This window comes from Lactuca virosa, chromosome 2, assembly GCF_052849685.1.
Source record: "Lactuca virosa cultivar CGN04683 chromosome 2, Lactuca_virosa_CGN04683_v6, whole genome shotgun sequence".
Taxonomy (NCBI): Eukaryota; Viridiplantae; Streptophyta; class Magnoliopsida; order Asterales; family Asteraceae; genus Lactuca; species Lactuca virosa.
This window is the reverse complement of record NC_136427.1, coordinates 315,593,744-315,611,045: the sequence shown is the minus strand read 5'-3', so window position 1 is coordinate 315,611,045 and position 17,302 is coordinate 315,593,744.

Genomic DNA, 17,302 nt, shown 5'->3' with positions numbered 1-17,302 from the left:
CCATAATCTCCATCATTCCCTCCTTGACCGTTCCAAAGATCACCGGGGTAGCGTCAATGATGCCCTTCGTCACCTCGGCTGCAATGAGCTCGCGCAGCCTCTCATCAATGGGCTCAGTACCGCTGCCCGACCTGGATCCAGATCCCGATCCAGATCCTCCTGCTCCAAATCGTGTCACCACCATGCTGAACTGAAATGTCATAAATCATAATGATCAGGATATCTATATAGGGGATCTTCCCACACCGGTCCTCCTTAGAGCTGTCAGATCTAACATTGGTTCGGGTATAGGTCCCGTGCTATCAGTAGTACGGGACTAATACTACATTCCACACCTACCTGTACCTTTCCCAAGGCTCTACCTGATAACTCCGATTCGTCCCAAAATAAGTCATATCCCACATACTACCGCATATCTCAAATCCTAGGCTGTCCTAAGCAGGGCCGGTCCAGACGGTGGGCAACCCGGGCGACCGCCCAGGGCCCACGTCTCCAGGGGGCCCAAATTTCTGGGCTATGTAGTGTGTATATATATATATATATATATATATATATATATATATATAATTATTACCTAAATGATTTTTAGGGCCTAAAGTTGGTTCAAACTCAAACTAGATCAAAAGATAAACAATTTGGCTTGTTTGTTATTGCTAATTGAACGCGTTTATAGTGAAGAATAAATGACATTTTTTTGAATCTTTATTATATTTGTCTTTAAGGGGCCATTTTTTTCTTTTCGCCCCGAGCCCCATATACGTTTAGACCGACCCTGGTCCTAAAATTTGCTCTACTCACATCAATCAGACCAATCATAACAGGTTGCCTTTATGCATGCAAATTATACATAGAAAAGGATCAAATAGACTTTCGAATAAGAGATTTTATCCTATGACCACAACCAAACGAGGAACAGGAAATAAGGCCAAATCAATCATTCTAAGGTTATAAGCTCCTAACCGTATACAACTTTAAAAGCATACACATAGTGTCACAACTAGGAATTCTGATGCTTTGTAAACAATTAACAAGGATAACATTGTAACTAAAACTTGAAAGCATGTATGATGCTTATTCAATGACAACAAAATTCCATCAAACACTCCATACAAACGCTCAAATAGTCTACAAAAGGTTGGAAACCCTAGAAACCCCGGTTTAAGTCCAATAAGGACTAGGATTTCCTTATTGGGCCTAATGGGCCAATAAACTTCTAATGTGACTATTTTGGGCTTAGAACTCTTAAATGGGCTCTCATTGGACCCACTCTCATGAGACTTAACCTTTTTGGGCCTTATAAGCCTAAAACGGACTAGTTTATCTTTAATGGGCCTTATTGGGCCATAAAAAATCCAATTAGCTTTAATGGACTCAAATCCATTCCTTTATACTAAATTGGGCCGCGAACACCCCTAGAAGCCCAATGGGCCGAAAAATAGTTATTTAGCCTCATAATTTGGAGCAAGACTTAGAATGGGCCCAAGATGATTCCTCCCCTCTCTCCTTAGCCCAAATCGGCCCATGTTTAATAAAAAAAAAGAGAGATAAGAATGGAAAAAGAATTAAAACAAAAAGGGAAATTATAGAAAATTTGTGAGGATGCCACCTCCTTATTGCATGGTGGACATCCATGCAATGTCACCTCACTTCTCTTCCCTCCCTTCCTTCTTCTTCTCGGCTGAGAGCACCCAACATCCACACCAAATTCATTTTTCAAACACTCACTATTCTCTCAAGAACACCTCTCATTTCTTCATCAAAATTTCTAAGATCTTGAGCATTTCAAGTAGGATCTTTCACAAGAATCATCATCCTAGGTAAGTTGATGCTTGGATCCATAATCTAGTCTCTTTATTTCATCAAGAATTTCTTCTAAACTCACACAAACTCATGATCATCATCCTAGAAAACTCTAAGTTCGAGATCCACCCAAGAAGGTTTGCTAGGATCAAACTCTTCCATTTCTTTCTTCAAAACCGACAACAACAAGCAAAGGTGAGTTCATACCCCTCTATTTTCGGTTTTCATATGATTTATGGGGGAGAATACAAGTAAAATGTGAAGATCTATGTGTATTTGTATGTTATGTGTGATTTCTTGTGTTTTTGTGGTAAATATGTGCTAAAAATGAAAGATATTTCGAGATCTATAGTTCAAGAAGGAAAAATATGTGATCTAGGTCATATTTCACTTAACATGTCAAGATAAACTACTATACAAGCTTTAAAATAACACACTACAACATAAAAATTTGTTATTGGACTATTTTTGATAAATAAACAAAAGATGGGGAAAAAGATGTCATTCATGGTTTCTATAAGGATCAAAAAGTCAAAACAGCCAAAATAAGAGTTTTTTATAAATATTAGGCTTTTTAATGGACTAAAAATGTAAATTTTAGCCTAATGGGCTAAAATTTGGGCTTTTCGGCTATTTAGGCCCAAAAACGCGAAAAAACAACTTCAAGGGGCTGAAATGGAAACTTTTCTCAAAACAGGGGCTATAAACATAAATAAACCTATTTCAGGGGTTAAAATGGCCTTATTTATCAAAAGGGACTAAAAATGCAAAGATTTTGGATTTTGGGTAAAAATTGTAAAAATTGCGAAAAGTGTGGATTTAAATGCAAATCTTTTAACTAAGGGGCTGAAACTGTCCAAAATAAAATTTTGGGCTTAAAACATTATTTAATTAAGTGTTTAGGCCAAAAATGTCAAGAAAATAGTTCAAGGACCTAATATGTCATTTTTCATAAAAAGGGCTAAAAATTGCCAACTTTACCAAAATAAGGGGCTGAATAGGTTAAAATAATATTTTTGGTCAATTATGTTAATAATAAAATAATTGGGTCAAAATATACAAAACTTTATAACTTATAGGTTTTAAATAGAAAAATAATTATTTTTATAAATCTATGAATCGTTATAAAACAAATTGGTGATTTTTACGACATATCGATTAAACAACTTCGCAACACTAATACTATACAAAACAAGTAAACATTTTAATTGTTGGGCTTGAGAGATTCTAATCATGCTTATTGGGCCTTCGTGACACATTAACATGACTTTTGGGCCCAACATAAATAATACATGTTATTGGGCCTCTTGTGACCCAATTACATGCTTAAGGGACCCTCAATGGCTTTTACATGCTATTGGGCCTCAGTGGCCCATTAGCATTGCTAGTAAGGTCCAAATAAATCTTATGCGAAATGGGCCAACGCGCATTTCGTATACTCGACAACCTTAAATAACATAAGTAATTAGTAGGGCCTAGTAGTCATCTTCTCCTCGTCTGTTAGGCTTACCTTCTCTTCAAGTAAACTAAAATCAGGTCATTAATCAAGGTTAATCAAATTCATGTGGATTAAGTGAGTAACAACGGGTGACACCAATAAGTGTCGGTCGTAGTCTGTAGTTGTAATCAAAGTCTCCTGGAGTGAGAGCGAGAGTTTGTGTATAGATCTATACGGGGGTGACTCCCCCACACCTAAGCTATTTCGCTACAGTTAGACTCGGCCAGTCTAGGGTGACAAAATCTTAAGATCAATTCCGATGTTCATTAGAATGCCAAGACAGACGAACTAGTCATTATCATGCATGGTTATAACGACTCACATAGAAATCTGATACCATTTAAGTAATCAGGGAAATCATATTCATTCACTGTGACAATACAATAATAGAAAACAATCATAACTTTTTATCGGAAAACATCGGGTTTTCCGGGGAAACCAATCTTACTCACTTGTACTTTCAGAAACTATAATGCAAAACTACTCATTTATACACGTTTTGAAATCATTCACGCATATACTTACAGGATCATCACAACATTTTCATGAAAAGTCTTATTACAGAAAATATCGGATTTTCTGGGTTTTACGAACGACATAAACTATTTTACATCAAACATACTTATGAACTCACCAACATTATATATGTTGACCGTTTTCAAAATAACTTGTATTCTCAAATAATCGTTAGAACGAGGAAGCATCCAGTGTGTTGAAAGTTTCTTTTGTAGTTGCTAATCACCAAACACTTTATATTTTGGGATCATGTAATGTAAACCATGTACTTGATGTAAACAATGCCAGTTGTACTATGTAATGTTTGGTGATGAATGTGTTGTGTTTCATGTATATTCATTGTGATGATATTTCAATTTAAGTCACGCGAGCCCTCAGACGTTTCCGCCGTCTAGTTCGGGGGTGTGACACATAGCAAGATCCATACAATTATCATAGCTCAAATATTAGTAGAACATGGCTAACACATTGGGGAACTACTTACTTGGCTCGACTGATCACGCGCGTTGCACTCTCCACTTTTCTAGTCTCAAAAGTTTTTAACTTTTATTTTTGAAAAACAATTTTTACCATTTCCTTAATTTGAGTCCCGACACACCCGAGAGTATGCCCGAATCCCTCAAACCAAGGCTTTGATACCAACTTGTAACAACCCAATTTTTCAAAAGAAAATTTTCATTTTTAAATAGTCAAAATACTATTCCATAAACCATGAAATCTCAATACAATTGTTTTCAAATTCATATCCATAACATTATTATTTCCAAACATCAGAGTGACCCATAAAAATGACTGAGAGAGTGTAAGCCGCGCCATCAAGCCTTGCCCTTGCCCTTGGGCTCAGATGTACCTGAAAGAAATCCATAAATTTGGGTCGGGTTGCTGTATTGTGTCATTTGCTATGTTTTGTTTGTAGTAACTATTGTATAATATTATTCTTTTGGGACGTATAAAGCCAAACCCTTTGTATTTTAGTGAGTCAGTAGTGTAGTAGCTACCTGTTGGAAATACTTGATACTTTCCTTTTCCATTTTTATTTATGCTTTTTTGGAAATGATGTTTGTCAATCAATTTGCAGTTATCAAATTTTAAAAGACATGACATAAGTGTTTGTTTTATAAAAAAGATGACATTTTTAGTCAATCTAAACGTATCTTCCGTAATTAAGTCTCAAGTTTGAAAAACAAAAGTATAAATATTAGAAAAAGTTATAAAAAATTGTATAATTATAAAAGAAAGTTTAAAAAGGTTGGGAAACAAGTAAATATAAAAGAAAGTTGAAAGAAACTTTATGTTCCGGTGCGGTGTATATATTCGGTCTTATTTATTTATTTATTATTTTTATTTTTTCTAATTTTGATATACGATTTACAGTTGAAATCATTTTAATTGCTTAAAAGGAAAGCACCATTTTGAATAACTAGTCTAGCCAGTTTCCGATGACTCCTCTATTTGGTTAAAGACTTGATACGGTAAGAAACTATGTACACGATTTACAATTAAGTCGCAGATGATCTATCTTCTTCAACCATCCAGCGCTCTTGCATCCTATGCCCAACATCAGTTGTTTTTTTTTTTTTTTTTTTTTTTTTTTTTTTTTTTCTACTGCCAACAGAAGTAATCTATCTTCTACAACTCATATACCTTTCTATTTAAAAAATATTAAAAAATATACTAACTTAAAATTAAACAAAGAAACCGAAAATTAGAAAATAACATTTAATTAAAAAAAACACACTACTACAAATGGAAATTTAAAACCTAAAAACAATTATCGAAATCATAATGCGATAATTAAAAAAACATAGTTATCTAGCGAAGGTATGTAGGATGCTCGATGCGATCAACAAGATTCAATCGAAGTTAGTGGTGAGTTTCTGAGTCGTACAATTCCATAATCATATATGTATATACTTCTTCTTCGGTGGGGGTGAGTAGTATCATGTACCGGACATATAACAACACTTTCATGTTTTAGTATCATATTGTATAATATAACATCAAGTCTTTTGACTGTGAATCTAGATTGAATGTCTTGGATATATGAACCGGAAGCAAGTTCCCAACTAGTTTTTTTGCTTCCCTCATAAAAGAGACCCGTTAAAACCTCCTAAGGGAATACGCCCCTTGTGCAGGATTTGACAATCAAGTCAGATCAGTATATAAATGGAGATGATTCCTCTATGCTAGAGAGAACCCTCTATGCGAGAGGTGTATGTGATAAAGAGAGTTCAATGTGGAAATATCTAATTTGTATCACATGCCTCTAATTATATGGCTACAGAAGGAACATTGATAGAAGACGAAATGAGATAGGGGAGACACGAAAAGAAGGTGGGAAAACGCTTGCTTTACAACCTCTAGGTCATTGGATGATCACAAGTAGTGGCCATATAATGTTGCTTACTCCAAAGAGGTGGTTGGGTCTAGATAATGAGCCTAACATCATTAATATTGAGAACATCAAATTGTCAAAAACATATTTAACAAACAAGAATCAATGATAGCTTATTGAATATCCTGTGGGTTGAACAATTCATTAACTAATTGATCTCACCATAAAACACATGTTAGAGTCCAACCGAATAAAACATCAAATTTGGGGAACAAGGTGATTAGACTCGACCATGTAATTATTAAGGTCAAAAGTACACCCCTAATTCAATAATATCAACCATAAATGATATATAAAAAACAAAATGTATTGAAACACTTGAAGAAAAATAAAGTTTTGAACATGCTAATCGAGAGAAATACTGATGTTGGTGTTTAGGCTAGATTGATAATAACCAATAGATAGCCTTATAATCGTGACAATGATTAATGATCATCGGAAAAATACCCATAGATGGAAAAGCAACGCCGATGGAAACATTTGAAGAAGAATTGATCTTACCAACATTGATAATAGCAATATATATATATATATATATATATATATATATATATATATATATATATATATATATATATCATAGAATGAAGGGATAGTTGATAACTTATCTAAGGGATGAATCTTGATTAGATCAAGAGTTTGGTAGTTGGAATGGATGGATAACTCTCTGTTGATTATTGGATAAGTATTGGTCCTCATATAGTTGATGACTTTTCCAAGTGGGAAACTATTGGAAAGAGTGTCCAAGGTCATTAACTATTGGTAATACTTCTAATAATAACAATGTCCTTTTGGGTTTCCCTCAAGACCCAAATTGAGTGGAATAAATAAATGAGAACTTGGTTTATTAATTATTATGGTTAATAATTAATTAGAAACTAAATGGAAATATATTTTAGGAATTATTTAACAATTTAATTAATTAAAGGGTTGAATATTCATTAATCGATAGTTGGTTAATCAGGAATGATCTAGAACCCTTATGGAATTAGGGTTGGACATAAATCACTCCATCCCACATGGGAAAAGGAGTGAATTTTGTGGTTAGGCTCCTATCCTACAGGGGCAGGAGTACAAAACCTAGGAACGCATCCAAGGCTATAAATAGGGCCTTAGGGATTTTATTATTCCTTGCACCTTGGCTTGAAGTTTCGCCGACCCTTTTTCCTCCTCCTCTTAGGGATGATTTCTAACCCTCTTAGAGTTTGTGAAATTGACCATTCTCCTAGTTATTTTTATTCCACTTTTTGGTGTCAGTGGGTATGATACCATTAGAGGGATTCTGGTTTAGGTCCTCTCATTCAAGCAACTTTGTGGATGACGAGATCTCAAGCATTGAGATCAAAGGCTATGAAAGAGGTATTTTTTTTCTTTATGTATTTATGTTTCATAGGGTAGATGTAATTAGCATGAAACCATAGATCCATAGGTTGCAGGTACACTTAGGTCTATCGTAGTTTCAATTTTTCCTCTACCTAGTTAGAGTGTATTTGATGTATAGAACACCCAACTGCTAATGGAAAAGATATGAGGTAGAGAAAAAGTCTAACATATAAATGGTTTAATGTGGACATTCTAGTCATTTTATCATCAAAAAGGTATAAGGAGTTTTATGATGTCAAGTGAGAGTGTTTTTTTAATCACTTATTTTAGGTGGTAAAAAGGAGTTTTGAAAAGCTATTTTGTATTTGCCAAACTGTAACATCTACTTTTACAGGTGTGCTTTTGGACCCTTGAGCTTTGATTTGTTGCAAGAAGGGTCCTCGATGTCAAAATCTATGACTTTTGATGTTGCTCGAGTACGCGGGGCGTAAGCCTTGGTACGCTGAGCGTTCTATGTACCGTGCCAGTATGCTGTGCATACTCCGGTACGCCGGGCCTACATGGCTCAAACCAAAACCATAATAATTAGGGTTTATGAACTTCTTAAACATCATTATGGCCCCAAGACCTTTAACTTTATCAGCCTCCATCCCAAGATTGACCCACTTTGCAAACCCTAGTTCATTTTGAGCATTTTGAGAATTTTGGAGTGATTGTGTGCTTCATTGGTTGTGAAGAAGGACCTTCAAGGAGTAAGCTTGTAATGTCCCAATTTTCAAGGCCAAAAATTTCATTTTTAATTAAGTAACACATAAAATAGTTTACCAAAAACATTAACGATATCAAAGCAATTTGTAAAACCGTAACAACGTGTCTCAAACCATATCATCAATAATAATAAAAATCAGAGTACAATCCCAAGTAAATCTCATAATGCGGAAATCATGCGTGTGTGTGATGTGCCGCTACCGCGCCGGCTCCTTCCCCTTCGCTGAAGAGGTACCTGAAACAAAACTGAAAACTGTAAGCACGAAGCTTAGTGAGTTCCCCCATCATACCGCATAAAGCCTATCCATCAGTATCTTTCAACCAGTATCAGTATGGCATATCTGGGAGCTGGACTCCCCTTCGGTATCTTTCAACTGGTAGCCGGGAACAAACCTCCCCTTCGGTATCTTTCAACCGGTAACTGGGAGCTAACCTCCCCTTCGGTATCTTTCAACCGGTAACCGGGAGCTAAGCTCCCATTCAATATCTTTCAACCGGTAACCGGGAGCTAACCTCCCCTTCGGTATCTTTCAACCGGTAACTGGGGACTATATCACCCCTACCACTATTTCATAATAAAATATCATAAGCATACTGATCACATTATAGCATATCATAATCATACTGCTAGGCATGCATGGGTACTATCTACCCCTTCGGTATCTTTCAACCGGTAACTAGGGCTATCCCACCCTACCATTTCTAACCAATGTTTTAAAAACCGGTTTGAACCGGCCGGTCGAACCGGTTGGACCGGGAATCGGGGAAGGGAGCAGTTCAACTATCACCGGTTTTATGTCTATTTCTGAACCGGATCGAACCGGCCAGTTTTTACAAAAATCCGGTTGAACCGGTTCAATTAAACCGGTTGAACTGGTTAAATTGAATAAAAACACATGGAATTGAAACCTTTTGCATAATAAACTTTGGTAGTTTTTTCACATTTGTTAAAAATTTTCTGAATAAAAACAAATGATAAATGTTATGAAGTTTTTTTATGCGTTTATATTCATCTAGGACTTTATTTTCTTTTTAATGCACTAGGATTGATGTAAAACTTATGGTTATGAGTTATTTTAATGTATTTAGATTGATCTACAACTTGTTTTCATGTGTATTTTAATGTTTGAGCTTGTGGACATCAAATTCTTGATTTGTGTATGTGTGTATGTGTATGAAAATACGAAAAAGATGAAAACTATAGAAACTGGTTTACTCAGCGGTCAAACCGGTTGAACCGGAAACCGGTAGCCATACCGGTTCAACTAAAAAACCGGTTTTTAAAACATTGTTTCTAACACATATGTTATAACATCCTAGCACATAAAGCATATCAGATAACCACATCAGATAATCATCACAAAGACAATCATCTAGCAAACAACTCCTACTAGTGGGCCGGCATTGTGGCCGTAGACCCACTCCTACCGGAAGGTAACTCACCTCAATGTCGCGTAGTGTCTGCATTGATCTCGGTGTGGAAATCGACTCTCCCCGACTCCTCAATCCCTACACGACAACTCTTCTAAGTTATCAACTCATACTCATAACCCTTACAAGGGTCACTCAATCCCAGTCAATGTCCAAGTCAAATCCATGGTCAAAGTCAACTTTGGTCAAAGTCAACATCTGGTTGACTCGACTCGCCGAGTTGGCCCGCCAACTCGTCAAGTCCTCATAACCACAAAAAGTCATAAACCCGTTCCTACCCGTCGAGTCTAGCAAGAGCTCGACGAGTTCACCTTCAACAACACATCAGACAAATCTTCAACCGACTTGCCGAATTCGTTCTTGAACTCGCCGAGTTCATCTTCATCCATAAGAAGATGTTCAGTCGATGACTCGCCGAGTTCCTCTTGAACTCGCCGAGTCCGTCTTCATAAGTTGGGATATTGCCTTGGACTCGCCGAGTCTGTTCATACACTCGTCGAGTCCCATGGTTCCCAGGTCCAAAACAAAACCCTAGCAGGCTGAGTGTTCCTTCCACTCAACCAAAACCATTTCCAGAAGACGTTTTGGGGTAAAAAGCGTCCCGACTCGCCGAGTCACCCGAGTGACTCGCCGAGTCCCTCTTTGTCCAATACTATACAATTAATTTCAGTGGGACTTAATGCATCCCAATCAAAGATCTGACCTCCTAGGGTCCCTTTTATACGTAAAGTTACGAACTTGATGTCCATGCATGGGGTTTTTGGCTCAAAAGACTATAAAATGGGGTTTATAAGATGCATGGGCTTCCCATGGCCATAAAGTTGGCACCTTTATGCCATGGGAACCCTCAATGGTTCCAGATCTGAAGCTAATCACTACACAATATGATCCAAATCCAAAGGTGGCTTAGAAAGGTAGAAAATAGCCCCAAAACAAGATCTAGGAAATATATGGTCAAGGTTCAAGCTTTTTACCTTGAATGGACTGAGAATGAAGCAAAACCTCTGGATCTACTAGCTTCCTCTTGATCTCCTAAGCCCTTTTCTTCTCCATCAACTTCAAACACACACAAAAGGCACAAAAGGGCTCAAAATTACTCAAAAATGGTTTAAGGTTTCAAACTAGGGTTTCTCTGAGTTGGGAGGGTGATGGAGGCTGGGTTGGGACGAGATAAAGTGTTTAAATAGGGTGCAAACCCTAAATATTAGGGTTTTGTCCAGACAGCTCCTACTCGTCGAGTCGGTCTTCCGACTCGTCGAGTAGGTCACTTAAACCCCCGATCGTCAGTCGCGTCTACTCGGCGAGTTGGGCCTCCAACTCGCCGAGTCCCAGAGTAAAGTGCAATATTTTCTTTAATTTAAATGCGTATCAGGAATCGGGTGCTACAAAGCTTTTCTCTCAAAACTTTGGATCCAACATCTCCTCTTCATTGTGCACCATTTGGAGGTATAAAGTTTGCAAAGGCATAATGTTTGCAACTTTATGGACTTAGGGGTCTTAGTGAGTTCAGATCTAAGTTTTGGTCATAGGGTCTTAAGTCATTAAGTTATTTTGCAATGTGTGAATCAACTTTTTATGTATTAATCTTAATTAGGGTGGTCACAACGTGGTGAAGCATCACCACGATGTGGCGGGAAATTTTTGGACCGTGAGATTTAAATGAACTTTCATGACGTGGACTTGAGTGTCACAGCCTGGCAGGTGTTTTTATTGGAAAACCCTAATTTCAAGCTTTGGTCCTAATATAAAGAACATTAAGGCTAGGGTTTCGTGATCATTCAACCTCCATCTTCCTCTCAAACTTAGAAACCCTAACACTAGCCTCCATTGAAGTTGTGATATCATTCTTGGTGCTTTTTGGTGATTTTTACAGGAGAAGGAAGCCATTTGTGTAGTAGTTACTTGGCAAGCATCATCTTCTTCAGCTAGCACATCTCCTGGACCTTAGTGAGTGTCCAAGATCCAACCTTTTTCTTTCCATGTTACTTAATCTCTTGATTCTGTCCCTTTTCTTCATGTCTTGTTGGATTTGAGTGGTGGGATCTCATAAAGTTTGCAACTTTATGAATCTCCGGGTCAAATAAAGTATTTGGTGTCTTAGATCTGAATTATGAATGAGTTTTGGTGTCATGCATGGAATTTTGGTCATTAAACCCTAGCTTTTGACCTAAAATAGAAAGGACATGCATTGGACATGCATGTCCACAAAGCCATGATCTTTAGGGTTTATTTGGAGTATGAAGTCATTGTGGAAACTTTGGAGGTGCAACTCTAAGGATTGGGTGCTTAATGAGAGTCTTGATGCATTTAGTTGTCTTTAGGAGTTAGGGTTTGGGATCTTGACTTATCGATGGGTCTTAAGGAATAAAGTAGGAAACTTTATTCATTTTGACCATGGAATGGACCAGATCTGAGCTGTAGAGCTCTTAGACTCGAAGAAAATGACTTAACTAATTAAGTTGTTTGGAACCCAATGTCCACGTCATGGCCTTAGGCCGCCACAACGTGGTGACTGGACTAGAGCCGACTGTTTTGTCGTTTTTCTACCACGACATGGCCAGAGATGGCTATGGCGTGGCCAACAGCTGGAGTTGACTTTGAATTTTGACTGTTGACTGTTGACTGTTGAGCTTGACCAAGTTTAAATTAGGGGTATTTTGAGCTGAAGTTTGAGTATAGGTCACTGTTTGTTGTATAGGTGACCTGTAGAGTGGGCATTTGGAGCAGCATTCTTTCTGCTATCTTTCAGACTGTAAGGTGAGTTTTCCTCACTGTACTTATGGGTCGAAGACACCAATGCTGACCCACTGGATTATATATCCTGGTTTATTGGATTAATGTTATGTTGGTTATATGATAGGTTGAAAGATCTGTATGATTACATGTGTTCACTGAGTATGTGTTAGATTGGTATATCTGTATTGTTGGTTATTGATTATTATTGTATATGTCGACATGTTATGGTTTGTTGGGTTGAGGCGGTCCTACTTTCTGTTGAAGGCCAAGATACCTAGGGCCGTCCAGATAGACTGAAGGCCTAAAAGGTGGTCCAGTCAGGTCGAAGGCCCATAGAGCGGTACATATATGTTTTAGGCCCTGCGAGGCGGTCCAGTCAAGCTGAAGGATCATATATGCATGTTGTTATTTGCATTGGTTGTGTGTGGTACTTTGTGGGAAATCACTAAGCTTTGACATACAATTTAAGTTTTATGTTTCAGGTACTTCAGATGATTGGGAGAAATCAAAGGTGTGATCATACACATACTTCGGTGATGTAACACCCGGTTTTTCGTAACAGGTGTTAATTCATGAAATATAGATATTTTGAGTTGAGTAAATGAGATAAAGCCTTGAATTGATTTATTTTTAGAAATAATATTTATAAAAAGATAATTAAATAATGTTGTAGAGCTTGTTGAGAGGATTCCGTGGATATAAAGATCATCGAAAATGGAGTCTGTATGAGGAAGTTATGATCGTTTGAAGATTTGATGAAAGTACGTTGCTATATTGAGAAAGTCAACGAAAGTCAAGTCAACGGTCAAACCTTTGACCCTCACGACGTGAGGGATGTTTTCCCACTATGTGAGCATCATGAATCGATAAAAACACATGGCAAAAGAGTACGATACGTGACAGAAACCGGTCTAAACATGTCTCACGTCGTGAGACGTAAGTGCTGACGACGTGAGCAAGCCCAGACTATAAAAACGAGTCCTTTGTGTTATTTTGAAGGATTTTGGCTCGCGGGAGTAGAGATGCTGCTCAAGAGCTATTCTCAAAAATCTATACAGGAGATGTTATACCATCATACGGGGGATGTGGAGCCGAGATACGAGATATGTTGTGGTATATTTTACCCCGTTAATTCGTATTTGTGATATATGATTATGATTAGATATATTAGACGTATGTAAGGGTTACGAGTATTTGTGATATGGAGCTATTATGAACCCGTTGGTGAGACTAGTGAGAAAATCTCATGATTAGATATTGAGTTTGGTTGATAAGGGTATAAATCCTATTACCCGAGAAATACACGATATGAGAGATTTAGCCACGAGCTTATGAGTTTAGCCTATTATGATAATATTATGATATTTGGCTGTTATTGTTATAAGAGGTCACAGGGTATAATTATTAGTGAGTCTAGACAGGTTCTGAGGAACTTTTTATTTGATAAATAGGTGTTACCATGTGACAAGCTGATAGATAGTGGAAAAGCAAAGTTGAGACGGGAATAAGTCTATCGACTAGCCAGGTGAGTAACACTACTCTAACATCCAATGTTGTGATAATTGTGATGATTATTATATAATTGATTATTAATTAGAATATTAATTGTTGATTGAGAGATTGAGAAAATGTTGAGAAATGGATTATAGATGAGAGATTGGATTATATTAATAGATCAATATATGATCGATAGATATATTATGATTGGAAGATATAACACACTTGATATATTGGTCATTGAGTATGAGATTTAATATGAGTGAGATGCTGATTATTGATTGGACTGGTTTTTGAAAAGATTACTACTGAATAAATTAATCCTTTGCTGAAATGATTACATATGTGACAATTATGTAGAATATACATGTGTAACATCCCAAGTCCACGTATACCTTGTAACCCTTGATCTTTTGAGCACTTGTCCACTTTTATCCCTTTATTGAGAAAAGGTGGTGAATGAGTACGCGGGGCGTACGAGAGTGTACGCTCAGCGTACTCATATGCGTGCATTTGACTCGGAAGCCACCTAGTACGCTGGGCGTACTAGGCCCAGAGTGAAAACCCTAATTTAGGGTGAGTCCCCTATATAAAGGATATAATGGCCTCATTCCTGGCCACCATTCTCAGACAACAAACCCTCTTGTGCCCTAAATCCTCGTTCCTAGAGCTTGTGAGTGCATTTGAGAGCCTTTGAGAGTCCTTGTGTGTTCTTGAATTGAAGAAGAAGCTTTGGAGAAGAAGGAGTGAGAGTCCAGGCCCCTGGATCTGAGCATATCTGTGTTGGGAGCTCCACATAGAGGTATAAAGCTTCAAGATTTCCCACTCTTTTGTTTTGTGCATCATAGTAGAGTATTTTAGGGTTTTGTCCCAAAAGTTGGAGACTTTATGAGATATTGTACTCCAGAGACTATGATCAACCCCTTTGAGTGTATTTAGTGGTGAAGTGTCATAAAAATCCAGTGTTGGACGTTGGAATCAAGCCATGCATGAGATATGAGCTTTTTGAGATAAGAGAGTGGATGTTTTGTGTGTTTGTGACCATATCAGCCATGCAAAGGCTTAAAGTCATTGACTTTATGGAGTAAGAGCTGTTAGGGAGTCCAGATCTGTGATTTGATCCAAGGTCTTAACTGATTAAGACCAAATGAGTGAGAAGAGTGAAACCGGGACGTACGCTGGGCGTAATCCTAGTACGTGCAACATAGGGGTCGCGCATCCCCGATGCCTGCATGGCAGCTAAGTACGCCCAGCGTAGAGAGCTGGTACGTGCAGCGTACTCCCTCACGTTGACTTTTTGGTTGACTTTTAGGGTTTGGTCAATTTGTGGACAATTATGGCCATTGAGGGGTAAAATGGTCTTTTACCCTTCAGTGAGTTTGTAGAAGGGTTAGTGTAGCTTCTTGAGAGACGTGATTAATTAGGGATAATTGTTGTATGTGTTAGGCGGAGGCTAGACCGTTGATTTGAGTTCGAGATTAGCCGATTTCTTGCAAGGTGAGTCTTCTCACTATACTTACCATGAGTGGTATCTTTGTGTGACTGAGATGTCTTATGTTCTTATCTGTGTATTGTGATATTCTGCATTATGTCTTTGTGATTTATGCTGAGTATTATTATTATGAGCTTATTGAGTTAGGACCAGAGGGTCCACCCGAGTGTGGGACCGGATGGTCTTCACTGGAACACATTGACCGTAGGGTCGTATTGAGTTAGCCTCGAGTGGCTAATGTGATGTGTGTGGTATTTTGGGGAACTCACTAAGCTTCGTGCTTACCGTGTTATGTGTTATGTGTTTCAGGTACTTCCGAGGATAGCGGGAAGGCCCCGACTTGATTGTACACACAATCGCATGGAGATGTGTTTTTGGAGGATCCTGGATTTGTGATAAACAATTTTTGAAAAATGTGTTAATGTTTGATACTTGAGATTTTTGAGAAATGTGACATGTGTTTATTTGTGTTTGAAAATGAAAATTTTGGTTTGAAAATGTACGGTGTTACAAGTTAGTATCAGAGCCTTGGTTTGAGGGATTCGAATGCACCTACGGGTGTGTTTGGACTCAAACTGAGGATTTGAGAAAAAAATTTAAAAGAAATGATTTTCTAAAACGAGAAAGAGTTTTAAGAGAAAACGAGCTGGAGCGGTGTGTATAATCAGCCAAAGGCCGAACGATGATTTCCCAAAATACCCTTACTTATTCGTGTTATGATATATTTATATGATATTAGAAATGCATGCTAGAGAATAGGCTAGGTAATTCATATTCTAGGGCTAGAGTTGCCTGATTTGTGATGCCTTAGCCTAGGAGATGCTATTGATCGGTGTTATTTGCTATTTTCTCTGAGCATGTGCTGAGTTCTAAGTTGAGAGGTAATCAAGGAGAGACTCTTAGATGAGCATGTGAGTAGCCTGAGAGAGTAGTCTGATATTTGTGAGAGATAGAGTACTTGTGAATTAGAATCCTAGGAGGAGGACTTGGGGTGACTACAGGTTTGGTGTGGAAGGTAGTATTGGGCCCGTACTACTGAAAGCACCAGATCTGCAGGCAATCTAAGTAAGATTACATAGGATGCTAAGGAGCAAGTAGGGGCAAGTGATCGAGTGTGAGTATACTTGAGCGAGTCTCTGATAATTTTGTGTTGTGTTTCAGAGTCATCATGGTAGGTACACGCCACACCCCAGAGAGTAGTGGAGTTAGCGATGACGAGATTCGCATGATGATTCATGACGAGGTGGCCGCAGCCATTCGAGAGGATATTCCGGAGATATTTGGGTCTATTAAGACCACTCTGATCGAGACATTTGACGAGCGATATGTTGCTGTTTCCGAGGCGGCTGCCGCTGCAGCCACTGCAGCTGTCACTGCTGCCAGGCCACAGGGGGTGACTCGTTGTTGTATCGGGAGTTCAACAACACGAAGCCACCAGAGTTTGATGGGACTCAGGATCCGATTGCTGCGATGAGGTGGATCTCTGATATCGAGGGGTGTTTCTATACTTGTTCATGCCCAGAGCATTTGAGGGTGCGGTTCGCGCTGAACCAGCTTCGCTTGGGAGCGAATGACTGGTGGAAGTTTGTGATAGCCAGTCTTACTCCTGTAGAGCATACTGCAGTGACTTGGGAGAGGTTTGTTGTGATGTTCCGAGATTAGTATGTTCCCCCAGTGGAGAGGGAATGGTTGGCCCAGGAGTTTCTGTCTCTCACGCAGAAGACAAAGTCGGTGACTGAGATTACACGGATGTTTCACGAGAGGGCGTTGTTCTGCCCTGAACATGTGTCGACTGAGCAGACATGCATGAGCCGGTATTTGAATTCCCAGGAGGGATATTCGAGAG